We start from the raw sequence: 14,140 nt of genomic DNA, 5'->3' as shown, positions 1-14,140 counted from the left end.
CTATTCTTTAGCCCACCATAGTTTATCTAGAATAGACTTCTCTCTTCTATTGAGAAGGTACAGGCTCATAATATGGAAGAATCTGTCTCAAAATGGCCGCTAGATACAAAATGGAGCATTATAAGATGTAAATAAGCTTGTGTGTAGTGAAACAATTATTCAAGCAGAAATAGCTTTACAGCAGGAGATTCGGTGCAATGCGTAATGATGTGTCTCTCTGTTCTTTTTCATGAGAACCAAGTCTGGACAACAGTTCTTATCAGGAAAAGCCCTCCCACACCTGCGGAGAAACTTGGACAAGGGAACTGACTGTACTACAGCGAGTTGAATAACAAAGGGAGGACCAGGGAGGACGAGATAACGCTGAAGCTTGAGAACATAAATATATTCTCACTAAACAGTGCATGATTCTAATGTTTTTTCTAACCCAATGAGATTAACCCCCGTGACTAATGACGTATTCATTTTCTGTATTGGAACTATAGTCAGTCAATAAACTTTTCAGTGTACGCGCCTTAAGCAGAGTGGGCTGTATATACTTGCCGCGGCTCATCTCGACATATCTGTGAGAGCTAATTACTATACATCATAGTTTTTGGCCTCTCTGATGCATCCAGGTATGAACTGATTTGGAACCCAAGGCTTGAAAGGTTAATGTGACCGGTCATGTGTAACGGTCCTTAACAGTTGGCGTAGTCGGCAGGATTTACTGATTGACTCTTGTGTCACTCATCGGACGACGACATCGGACTGGGAGGACATATATCCACTGTGCCAAACCAGAGGACTGATCAACCTCACACACAGCCCGGTAAGTGTCATATTTATCATATGATGTCTGCCGTTGGTCTGTTTTGGCTCAGTTGATTGACAGACTCCTAGGTCAGTCGGATGTTTAATGTTTGACATCATAGTTGTCATCGGTAAAGAAGTTTACCTCAGGTCTTGGGTGGTCTATGACACCAGGGGACAGAATCTTTTAGGACGTTATAAATTGTATTATCGAGCATACTTCTCAGGGACATCAGATCCCGGTTGAGAGACGGCTTCGAGGGTTTAGTTTATCAAGCATACTTCTCAGGGACTGCAGATCCCGGTTGAGAGACGGCTTCGAGGTTTAGTTTATTGAGCATACTTCTCAGGGAGTGATTGAGCAGACGGCATCGGACGTGACAAGTACGATCACGTGATTGAGCATACGGCTTCGGACTCCCGGTTGAGAGACGGCTCAGAGTTTAGTTTCGGAACATGTTTAAATTAAGGTACCTGACAGTGGTCTGTTTGATCCTGTCCACTTGGTGTCATGTAGAGGAGGGAAGAAGTTATGTGAAACTGTTGGTATAGTCACTGAGCAAAAGGCTCAGGCACTTAGAGATATACTTCCCAATGTGTCATTGAGCATAAGGCTACAGGCATACCAGGGTCTCAGGCAGTTATACATACTTATAATTAGGCCGTTGTGATATACGATGTTTAAATTGTTAAGAAGAAGACTGTAGATGATGGTCTTTTGGATCCTGTCCAGTTGGTAGTATATAGAGAGGAGTTGAAAAATGCAGATTCAACATGGCGATTATTCATATGCCTTGAGTTGAAGACAAAGGAAGGCAGTCCTTCACCATGATGTTTTTCTCCCCTTGTCCTGCCCCTAGATGGCCGTGTTGTTATTGGGGCCAATACCAGTCGATATATCTTGATACGTGTCTAGTATGTAGTATTCCTGGACCCTCCCGTCACCATCGCGCAGTTAGGCCACGCCTTCGGTGGCCATTTCAGTGCCAGCCATAGCCCAGCGGCCAGTTTAGCTTCTGTTGTAACAATACCTTCAGCTGCCGCTCAGACGTCCTCTTAGCTCCGCAGCAGAAATGAGCTGGCCTCTGAACTCCCATTTATGTATGTTTTTACCCAGCATACCAATTCTTTGAACTGCAATGACGAGTGCCTTTTCTGAATTTTGCAGAGAAACATTCAAGTCCCCTCATCGCGCCTGCAAACAGCCTCCTCCCGATTATCTGTTCTGCAGTCTGTGTTTAGCACCCCCATCCCAAGTAGGTCTGTGCTTAAAATTGCCCACAAATGTAGTTGTCGCAAGGAGGAACCTGGGGGCGAGTTCAGGCAGAATCTGTGATCTATGTGACAATTTGTATGTCTTAAGGTCCCAACATTGTGTCATTGCTGTACGTGTTATCCATTCCTCATAAGTCAGATACTGCTGAGAAGAAAGGTCACTATAGGTGCTAGGATCGCAGACGGCAGTAGGAAAGCTTACAGAACGAAGGAGAGGGTCAATATGTGATAATATATATAGATATATAAATATAAAGGAGTACATAGAGGGTTAATGCTTGATCTATGAGAAGCCGCAGCTAGGCCGGAGCAGGTCTCCAATCTCCCCCCTTCCCTTTGTTTTTCTCTTCGCTCTAATCTTTGGCCTTGAGAGTTAGAGCGGAGAACACTGGACAATTAAGTTTGCTTGACTAGAATAGAACCCAAAATGAATCCAGTTTTTGCTGTTCTTTGTGTAAATGTCAGTTCTGTGATTGGTTGGACGTGTGCATAATTGCTAAATGTGTGTTCCTTTTATGGGAAATATTAGTGCTGTGGAATGTGGTATACTTCTCTGGTATTACAGACAGGAGAGGTGGTAGTGATTGAATGCATTTGTTTGCAAGATGAGGACAGTTGCATCATACGCGTTACGTCCTGTGTGAACTCTTACTAACATTTGAATGAGAGAGAGACAGACTTGAGCGCATGGATGGATGAGAGTTAATGACCCGTGTTCAGACTATGATAAATGTAAGATGTGTGATGCAGATATTGACTGGGGATACAAGTTTTTCTCCCCCCCTTCTGCATATGCAGAATGTAAATTTTCAATGTGGATAGATGTTTGTAGAATATTCATGTCTCTATTATTGGCACTGATATCTTACAGGCCTTATCTGCATCCATCAAATTCTCACCAGATGGATCAGTACGGGTTGAGATCTCAGGTGACGGTTCAGAAGAGTTTTGTAAACTAACTGCTCCAACAAACACCCCTCTTTTTCCAGTCCAGAAAAGACGCTGAAGGGTCAGTCAGCCACCTACCGCATGTAGGCGCTGTGTGATGTAGGTGCTGTGTGCTGATGAGGTGTCAGTCAGACACCTACGGCATGTCGGTGCTGTGTGCTGATGATCTGGAAGCCTGCCAACAGGCCACAATTTCACTGTTAATTTTTCTTGCAGAAAATGTCTGTAAAGCCTCTAAAGACAAACTCCAGTTCTGCAAAACTAAGGTTGTTCTCCTGGGTCATTGTTTAGGCCAAGGAACTGGACATCTGACATAGGAACAAAAGGCTGCTGTCCCGGCCATACCTGTACCTATATGCGTTGCCAAACCCCGCACCTTTCTGGGCCTTGTTTCATACTGCCGACCATGAATGCACTTGGTTTCCCTACTTATGCAACCACTCTATGACTGTCTTTCAATTATTCTTTTCTCTCTCACCTCTGAAGCAGCTCCCTCGTGTGTTTGTGCGGTGGCAGCAGTACAGGCAATGGTTAACAAATCTTCGGAGTTGGTATTGAACTACCCCTAGTGGTCCTCACCCCCTATGACACCCGGAGCATATACACGCAAGTGCAACCCAAGCACTTATTTCTGGCCCGTCAAATCCAGCTACAATGTGCTCTTGTCATTCTTCTCACTGTTGCTACTACCTTGAACTCGGTTACTCTCCCAATTAAGTACCCTAGTTCAAAGGGGGGGGGGGGAGAGAGGATATAGGTGATCTAGGTATTGCAGGTCAGATATAGGTGATCTAGGTATTGCAGGTCAGCTATTTTTAAATTTTAAATTTTTTCTTTTTCCTTTTTACAATAAGGTTATGATCTATTTGAAATAGAATACCAGCCTGATTGTCTAGCGGTAATCGGAGCAAGGGGTTTCAAAAGTGCCAATTCAGCTGGCAGAAACTGAACCGCTTGAGGTAATGTTTAAAGGGTCACGATACCTCACGCGCTTCCTTATGCTGGAAGGTCCTGAAAGCATATTGAGAATTGCGTGATGGGATCCTTGGGAGGTTGTATCAAACTTCACCTGTCCGGTGAGGCTCGTATACACCCCGGGTCTGAAAGTCACCCGACCTTATGTCGGATGGCAGCAGACCAAGCGACACCTCTACCCGTCCACACTTTTACGTACGCAGAGGACCAAGCTCTTAGCCCCCTTGGTCCGTCAGTACCCCCTGGCACATGTCCAGGAAGATGCAATTGCAGACACTGTCTCTTCTTTATGTTAACTTAAAGCCCTTAAGAAATGTGTCTTCCCAGTCAAATACCCCTTTTGTTCCCCATTAACAGAAAGAGTTTAAAGGGCCAGCCAGACTGTCAGCATTTATTTTCAGAGGAAAGCAGTACTGTTGGACAGTGCTGCCATAAGGGGCACAGAATAGCCCAAAACCAGTTCACCAGATGCATGAAGCTGATATTAGACGCCTGGCCAATTCCCGAGGGCAACGCCCTCTTGTAATATGTTGATGATTTATTTTTTTTTATGTACTCCTGACCCAAATAGTTACCTCAATGTATCACTAAGCCTTTTGTGTTTCCTCCATCAAGAATAGAAAAGCTGTAAGTTTACTAATGGAAGCCATCATGTTGCCAGAACAGGTGGCCATAATAAATGTTAACTGAAAGCCCTTGTTAATAATGCATATTCTGAGTTGTTTTTATAGATGGTACCCAGGGTGATTGACGACTCCACGCTGGATATGCAGTGATCACGCAACAAGATGTCCTAAAAGCAGAATGTCTCCGCATGTCCCAGGACAGGAAGCGGATATAAAGGCCCTCGCTGAGGCGTGTGGAGTGGTAGAAGGTAAGACGGCAAACATTTACACTGACTCCCGGTATGCATTTGGCATAGCTCATGACTACGGCCTAACATGGAAGGCCAGACAGCTTGTTAAGAATGGTGCAGCGGTGACAAAGTGGAAAGCTCACACCAATTCCTACAGCAGAGAAACAAGAGGCAACGCCATCACAGATCACACAGCAAAGGCAGCGGCCCTTAAGCCGTGGAAGAAAAGAAGAAAAGAAGAATTTAACAATAATTTTGGACTTTGATATAAACCTTGGACTTTGAATTACTTTGATATGCTAAAGACTTTATAGTTACAAGCCAGCAATGAAGAAAAAGACAAATGGACTAAATAGGGGAGCAGCAGAAATGGGACGGTGAATGGCGAACAGTCAACAGCACTTGCCCACCACGGTCCCTGTGCCCCATGATGGCCCAGCGAATGCATGAAAAGACACACCTACTGGGGGTCCAGAAGTCCGCCTTGAGGTCGTGTCCTCTGGCCTGCTCCGTCGCCTCCGGTGCCGTCCGGCATGGCGTGCCCACAAAGGTCTTTCTGACTTTATTCCTGGTGATGTCGCCTCCTGTGGCTAGAAACGCGCTGACGCCAAAATCTGCGATCTGCACTGAGCCGTCTTCACCCAGGGGGATGTTTCCAGCCTTAACATCCCTGTAGATCTGCCAATCTTATGCAGGTACTCCAGGCCTTCCAGCACCTCCTTCAGCATGGTGGCGATGCTTGCCTCATCCAGCACCCCGTTCAAAGCAGCAATGATGTCGACGCTTGAACAAGGACGGGTGGCTCCTGGGTTTCCTGTAGTTGCTGCATCATCACTTGTCCAATTTTGCATGATCTTTGCCGTAAGCAACAGGGCAGAAGTAAATTTGCCACATAACACTTGCCTAGACCACTCTACCCATTTCAGGGATTGCAATTTGGCTACATTCAGCACCCACTTGTTGGGAAGCATGAATATGTGCTTGTTGTTGTTGTTGATGTCTTTTCAGGTTGGAGACCTACTCTGTTACCAAAGTAAATAAGCAGGTAACCGTACAGAAGCTCATGAATGAGGTAATCCGCAGATATGGGGTACCGGAAGTGATTGAGTCAAACAAAGGTACAAATGTCACAGGTGAAATAATGCAATACATCATGTCTGCTTTGGGTATATTCCAGGCTTTTCACACACCCTACCGTCCACGGAGTAGTGGGAAAGTAGATCCATGGGCAATGAAGGAAACGGGCAAATCTTGAATTGAGTGCCTTCCATTAGTTTTTCTTTTTCTCCGGAGGATACATGCCACAGTAGCCAAGTTTGGGAAATGATTCTCTTGTTAATTTTGTCATAGGTCTCTCCAAGGAATTGTCAATAATGCATTCTGTGGTCTCTGTTTCTCTCTCAGGTCCTACAGACGAGCGTCACAATCTGAAACCAGGTGGCAGGTTTGATCCACATGTGTATATATATATATATAGATGCAATCAGAGTGCCAAGGGGGGTGCCAGATGAGTTTAAAGCCAGGGATCAAGTTAAGGCCAGATTTGAGTCCCTGTTTGGAATAGTAACCATCAATAAGAATGTTTGTATATATATTACAACCAGCAGGGGTTCGTGAGCTATACAAGAGATGCACTTTAGGGGCTTGCTGATCAGTTGGGCCCCACGGCCACCATGGCTTTCCGGAACCGAGTGGCTCTGGATATGATGCTAGCCGAGAACGGTGGTGTTTGTAAAATGATTGGTGAGACTTGCTGTACAAATATTCCAGATAACACAGGGCCCCACAGGTAAAGTGACTATCGCAATAAAGAAATTGGCCACATTGTCAGAAGAGCTGAAGCGTAATTCTGGGATAACTAACCCCTGGGATGAGTGGTTTGTATGGACCGGACAATGGAAACAATTCTTGGTGCAGATAGGTATAGGGATTCTGGTTACTCTTATCATACTCCTGCTACTTTCTGTCTGTATTGTGCCCTGCATAAAACGCTCCTGTGCTAAGCTTACAGATCAGATGGTACCTATTGTTCCCATATACGTAGATGTAGAGACCCCAGGCAATGGCTATATGCCTATAATACAACAGAGCGATTTGTCCCCTTATGGATCTGTCTCAGCAGAAACAGGGGTGACCACTCTAGTCTCCCAGCCATTAGAATAGAGTAGTATGTATGTTGTAGATCCCTTCTGTGCCCATCAGGTCTTCGCGTTTAGTTAGCTAGGATTAGTTGTCGGGGAAGGGATTAGCCCTTGGACAGCTGACCAACAATGATAGGTAGGGCATAGATCATAAGCTAGAGATAGGGAAAGCAAACCTTACCCCGCCCAGTAGAAGTTATAAAGTATTGTTTATTTTGAGACAGTTTCTAGGGGGAATTGAGAAGGTACAGGCTCATAATATGGAAGAATCTGTCTCAAAATGGCCGCTAGATACAAAATGGAGCATTATAAGATGTAAATAAGCTTGTGTGTAGTGAAACAATTATTCAAGCAGAAATAGCTTTACAGCAGGAGATTCGGTGCAATGCGTAATGATGTGTCTCTCTGTTCTTTTTCATGAGAACCAAGTCTGGACAACAGTTCTTATCAGGAAAAGTCCTCCCACACCTGCGGAGAAACTTGGACAAGGGAACTGACTGTACTACAGCGAGTTGAATAACAAAGGGAGGACCAGGGAGGACGAGATAACGCTGAAGCTTGAGAACATAAATATATTCTCACTAAACAGTGCATGATTCTAATGTTTTTTCTAACCCAATGAGATTAACCCCCGTGACTAATGACGTATTCATTTTCTGTATTGGAACTATAGTCAGTCAATAAACTTTTCAGTGTACGCGCCTTAAGCAGAGTGGGCTGTATATACTTGCCACGGCTCATCTCGACATATCTGTGAGAGCTAATTACTATACATCATAGTTTTTGGCCTCTCTGATGCATCCAGGTATGAACTGATTTGGAACCCAAGGCTTGAAAGGTTAATGTGACCGGTCATGTGTAACGGTCCTTAACACTATCACTTTCTCTATTTGAAAAATTCTCAGATGCCTCTATACCTCCTATAGCGATATCACTCACACGTTTGTCATTTTGTTCCTCTGTGGTAGAGACTTGAAGAAAAAAACAAAAATGTGGTCCTTCCCTTCCTACTTATAGAACTAACACGATTTTTGGGATTATCTGAGTGCACACTGGGCTGATTACCTTGATGAAAACATTGAACATATAGATAATGTCCCTCTATTTTGTGCTGTGCATGAAACAGTAATGCAGGGACACATAATAAATTATGTTTCTTACAAAAATAAACAAACCCAGCTAGAATTCTCCAAACTACAACACTCTATTATCCGCACTGCAGCAAAATGCTCGTTCTCCATCCCAACAAAACAAAGTAGCCTATGACCAAATAAAACAAGTACTAGAATTTTTTGTCCAAAGTCAAACAATCAGGCTTACAAAAAAATACATCAAAATAAATTTTACCGACAAGCCAACAAACCAAGTCAGTTTGAAGACTTGTTTAAAGACAAGTCAATTTTATCCAGAATTGGTCTTAAATGCTTTCAACAAACAAATATAGAGGAGGTCTGGCATAATTACATTGAGGATCTGTATGGGACATCTCCTACAAACATAGAAGACATTGACTCCTGGCAAAAATCTCTTATACTACCCAAACTCATGTTAGAACAAATGGCTTCCCTGGAGATGCTATTTTCTGAGGAGGAGGTACGAGCAGTTCTTGTGACTTCGTCAAACAATAAAACCTCAGGTCCTAATGGCTATAGTAATGAATATTATAAGATCTTACAAATAGAAATAATACCAATATTAGCTAGATTATATAATGACATGTATGGATCGGGGAGACGGGAGACAGCCAGCAACCCATGGGGCTAAGCTCCTAAACTAGAGACAGAGATAAAGTGCTGGAATTAATTTGCAAGATGGAACCATTAAAAGCGCAAGGACAGCATGTGAGAATTTTCCTTGAAGTTTACAAAGACAAATCGTCTCCTGTGTGCTAAGCAGCTGGACTATGCAATGCTGTATGCGGCTAAATTTAAAGTGATTAGAGACAATTGGGCTCATTTCTTTGACAAGCCAGAGGACGTGATCGCTTGGCTGGAACGTTCATAGATCCTAAATATCCTAAAGTACTTGAATGGGGTTGACCGGTTGAAATTACATGTTATTTTTTGATGCTGCTACTTCTGGCTATTTCTTTTTGTTCTTCTCTTTCTTTGGCAGCATGTATGTGCTTAACTGCATGATGAGCTACTATCGAGATTGATCTATGGATAGTCAATGATTTATTTAGGGTAATTATTTTTTATTGCCTATAACATCTCTCCTTTTTTCCCAGGTTATTGATCGGTCAACCATTGGTTTAATTTTAGACTCAAATTTATTACGCTGCAGTGTTAAGCGTGACCCCTTGCTATGGGGAGGGGGGGGGGGGACTCTCCCATGGCTGAATGGGTCCTTTTCCTTTATTGAGTTACTTGAACTGCAAAATATGTGATTTCCGGTTCTCTATATGGGTTTATGGATGTCAAAATGTTCTAAGCATACATAGGAGAGTTATTTTCTTCTCTCCTTCAAACCTTTTGCTGCTTCTTTTGGTTTCTTAAGAGTAGCCTGGTGGACCCATGCTCCCCCTTCTGATTGTAATGGTTATGGGATTCAAACCTATTCTCGGTTGGTTTGGATGAGTATGGTGAGAAGGGAAGTTGCTGTTTGTTCATAATAACAGTTTAAATCTTAAAGGGGTTGTCTCGCGGCAGCAAGTGGGGTTATACACTTCTGTATGGCCATATTAATGCACTTTGTAATGTACATTGTGCATTAAATATGAGCCATACAGAAGTTATTCACTTACCTGCTCCGTTGCTAGCGTCCCCGTCGCCATGGATCCGTCTAATTCTGATGTCTTCTTGCTTTTTTAGACGCGCTTGCGCTGTGCAGTCTTCTGCCTGGTGAATGGGGCCACTCGTGCCGGAGAGCTGGTCACCGCGTCGTCATCGTAGCTCCGCCCCGTCACATGTGCCGATTCCAGCCAATCAGGAGGCTGGAATCGGCAATGGAACGCACAGAGCCCATGGTGCACCATGGGAGAAGACCCGCGGTGCACCATGGGAGAAAACCGCAGTGCATCCCTGGGAAAGGACCGGCGGCCATCTTAGGGAGAAGATTTTTTAAAGTCCTTATTTCGTCGGATCGGTAAGTAGCAAGCGGTTTAAAAACCGCTTTAATTTGCTATTTTATGCCAGGGGGGGTGACAGGGGGAATGGGGTAAGGTAAAATTTTGATGCTTGCCGCGAGACAACCCCTTTACGTCTGACCCACAGTGTGCCTGTCCATGCGCAGTTAAACAAATGACTTGTACAGATGTGACCTCATATTTTTATGGTTTCCCAATGGTAGATAATCTTAAGCTGATTCCAAGGAATGCCAGAGGGCTTTATTCCAATATAAAGAGAGCACTGGTGCTCAATTTCCTTAGGAATTATTCTCCCCACATTCTTCTTCTGCAGGAAACACATTTCACAGGGCTCTAAAGTGATGGCACTCAAACACGCGTTTGTTGGCTCGACCTATCATTCCACATACTCTAACCATGCTAGAGGGGTGACAATCCTAGTGACTAAATCAGTCCCGTTCACATTCAAACAGCTGCATATTGACCTTAATGGTCGCTTTCTTATATTGCAGGGTAAAGACAGCTTCTGACCATAGTCAATGTTTATTTGCCACCTCCAGCTGATATCCAGATGCTACATGATATTATGGCTAAGGTATAACTCCTAGAGGCAGCCCCCCTGATACCGATGGGGGGACTTCAACCACCTAATGGACCCAACACGTGACCATCTTTGGCAGACCACTCAGATGGGATCCCAGTTGCCTATGTGGGTCTCTGCTTATCTGCTTAAAGAGATGTGGCACTTGAAACATCTACACAATATTGCATACTCTTGTCATTCAGTGACTCATGGTTCTTTTTCTAGAATTGACCTGTGCTTCGGGTTCCCGGAGTGTCTTCCTTTTCGTGTGTGACATCTCTTATCTACCCAGAAGTATTTTAGACCACTCACCCCTACAGCTGGTCCTCAGTTTGGGGGGAAGGGGGGAACACTCGTCGCCCATGGAGACTTAATCCCCTTTGGCTTGACCAAAGGGAAGTCTGCACTTATACGGACCAAGAGACAGAGATTTACTGGAGAATTAACGCTGCTTCAACATCTGAGTCCATGGTCTAGGAGGCCTGCAAAGCCTTCAGTAGAGGCTCTTTTGCTGCAGCGATCTCGGTTTATAGAAAGTCCCTAAGACTTGAAGCCCTCTCTCTGAGGCGGAAACCTGTTATGACTCCCACTGAGGGAGTTTTGTTGCCTTTTACACAAATCTGTGTTTGCTCCGCTGAAACCCAAGTTCTACCTTGACACTATTGCTTTCCTGACATTACCCCAGACTAGTGTGACAATGCTGGTTGGTAATTAGGAGCAGGAGGAGATCGTGGAGGCTATCCAATCTTTCCCAAATAGGAAATCCCCAGGCCCCGATGGGCTCCCCATGGAATGGTACAAAAAACCTGCAGAATTTATAGCCTCAAAACTCCTGGTGTTATACAACAGCAACCTTCAAGATGGTATTTTGCCACTGACAATGCATGAAACTCTAATAGTCTTGATTCCCAAGTCTGGGAAGGACCCAGGGGACTGTGGCTCGTATCAACCTATCTCCATACTCCATAGCAATATTAATATCCTGGCAATGCGTATTAATAGGTCCCTCAGTTACATCATACACACTGATCAGTCAGAATTTATGCCAAGCAAGAGCACAACCATGAATGTCAGAAGGCAACCAGAACCAGGTGAGACCTGTCACTTACCTGACACCCCACCCCTCAGAACCAGGAAAAGCAAAGACACACCTCTTCCATAAGGAGCGCCAGGATCCTTAGGACCTGGATAATTCAGATTTAGTCTGCAAATTTTTCACCAGATGATCCGCATGAACATCAACAGCCAGAACCCATGTTTTTTCTTCTGGACAATAACCGTGCCAATGCACAAGGTACTACAAGGAATTCCGGACTCAAGGAGAGGCAATTATGTGAGTAATCTCAAACTGCACCTCCCCTCCACCAAAACAGGAGCCGGAGGCCGTGAACCACTCCCGGAATCAACAAACATTTTAAGCAGAGATTTATGGAAAACATTAGTAATCTTTAGAGATGAGCGAGCATACTCGCTAAGGACAATTACTTGATTGAGCATTGTCCTTAGCGAGTATCTCTCCGCTCAGAAGAAAAGGTTCGGCTGCCGGCGCGGGTGAGAGGTGAGTTGCGACAGTGAGCAGGGGGGAGCGGGGGGGGGGGGAAGAGAGGGAGAGAGAGAGATCTCCCCTCCATTCCTCCCCGCTCTCACCCGCAGCTCCGTGACCGCCGCCGGCAGCCGAATCTTTGCTTCCGAGCGGGCAGGTACTCGCTAAGGGCAATTACTCGATCGAGCATTGCCCTTAGCGAGTATGCTCGCTCATCTCTAGTGATCTTCATAGACCTGGAAATTTCTAATCGAAAAGCAACAGGATTAATTTTCCCAATGATTTTAAATGGACCGATAAATTACAGACATAGTTTAAAGGACAGTTGCTTGAGTTTTATATTCCTGGTAGACAACCAAACCAAGTCTCCAACATGGAAATCTGCCCCCTCAGAACGATGACCATCCGCTACCCGTTTGCACTGCAGAACCAACCAAAGTAGATTCCTCTGAACCTTTTCCCACCCGGCCTCGATGTCGGAAGAGAACTCATTCGCCCCTGGTACTTCTGAAACCTTTTTAGAAAAGGGGCCAAAACACGGATGGAATCCAAAATTACAAAAAAAAGGCGATGTCCCCGTAAAGTCCAGCGAGTTATTAATCAACACAAATTCAGCTAATGGCAAGAACCCTGACAAGTACTCCTGGTTCTCCGAGACGTAACAGTGTAAATATTGTTCCAGGTTCTAGTGACATCTCTCAGTTTGCCTATTAGTCTCCGGATGGTATGCTGAGGAAAACGAAAGCAGAACACACAGACAAGAGCAGACCATTCACCAAAAGCTGGAAACTAATTGTACCCCACAATCAGAGACAATATTTTCTGGTAACCCGTGTAATCTGACGATGTGGGGAATTATTAATTTGGCCAGTTGTTAGAATTTTGCAAACCAGCATGTGCCACAAAATGACACATCTTACTAAAATGATCCACTACCACCCAGACGACCATGTTACCCTCGGAAGGTAGTAAATCCGTGATGAAATCCATGGACAAATGGGCCCAAAAGGGATTGGCAGCAGTACTAACTTTCCGGTAGGAGGATTAAGAGGTGACTTAGTTGTGGCACACACCTCACAAGAAGAAGCAAAACTAACTGCATCCTGACATAGCGACGCCCACCAGAAAGTTTAAGAGTAGCTTACCAATATTATTGATTCCTGGATGACCGGCCAATACGGAACTATGGATCTCGGATAGCACCTGTAACTTCAGATGAACAGGAACAAAAAGCTTTCCAGCGGGAAGCTTTGATGGTGCTAAATCCTGTGTTCCACAGACTGGTTCCTCCAACTCTACCAATACTGCTGACAACACCACCTCTTCAGACAGGATGAGCACAGGTGGTTTTTAGTAAAAAGTTTCTTGAAAGGGCATCAGCCCTCACATTCTTCCAACCTGGACAATATGTAACTATAAAGTTGAAATGGGAAAAAAAAATAAAAGCGACCACCAAGCCTGTCTTGGATTAAGTCTTTTAGCATATTCCAGATAAATTAAATTTTTGTGATCCCTGAAAACCGTCACCTTGTGTTGCACCCCTCCAAGAAATGACGCCACTCCTTAAACGTCCACCTAATCGCCAAAAGCACTCTGTCCCCCATATCGTAATTTTGTTCTGAATTGGAAAACTTGCGCAAAAAGAATTCACACGAGAGAAGATCTTGCAATGTCACCATTCCCTGCAACAGGACCACTCCAACCCCAGCCTCCGAGGCATCGACCTCAACAACAAAAGGCCTAGCAGTATCTGGTTGCACGAGAGCGGGATCCATAGCAAAAACCTTTTCAATCTCTGAAACGACTGCAGTGCTTCTGCAGACCATTCCGCAGGAAAGCCGCCCTTCTTTGTCATATCCGTAAGTGGTTTAACCACCACCAAAATAACCTTAATGAACTATGGTAATAGTTGGCGAATCCTAAGAACCTCTGTAGGGCTTTCACATTGTTAGGTAGAACC

Source organism: Eleutherodactylus coqui, chromosome 2, assembly GCF_035609145.1.
Source record: "Eleutherodactylus coqui strain aEleCoq1 chromosome 2, aEleCoq1.hap1, whole genome shotgun sequence".
Taxonomy (NCBI): domain Eukaryota; kingdom Metazoa; phylum Chordata; class Amphibia; order Anura; family Eleutherodactylidae; genus Eleutherodactylus; species Eleutherodactylus coqui.
Note: the sequence above shows the minus strand (reverse complement) of the source record.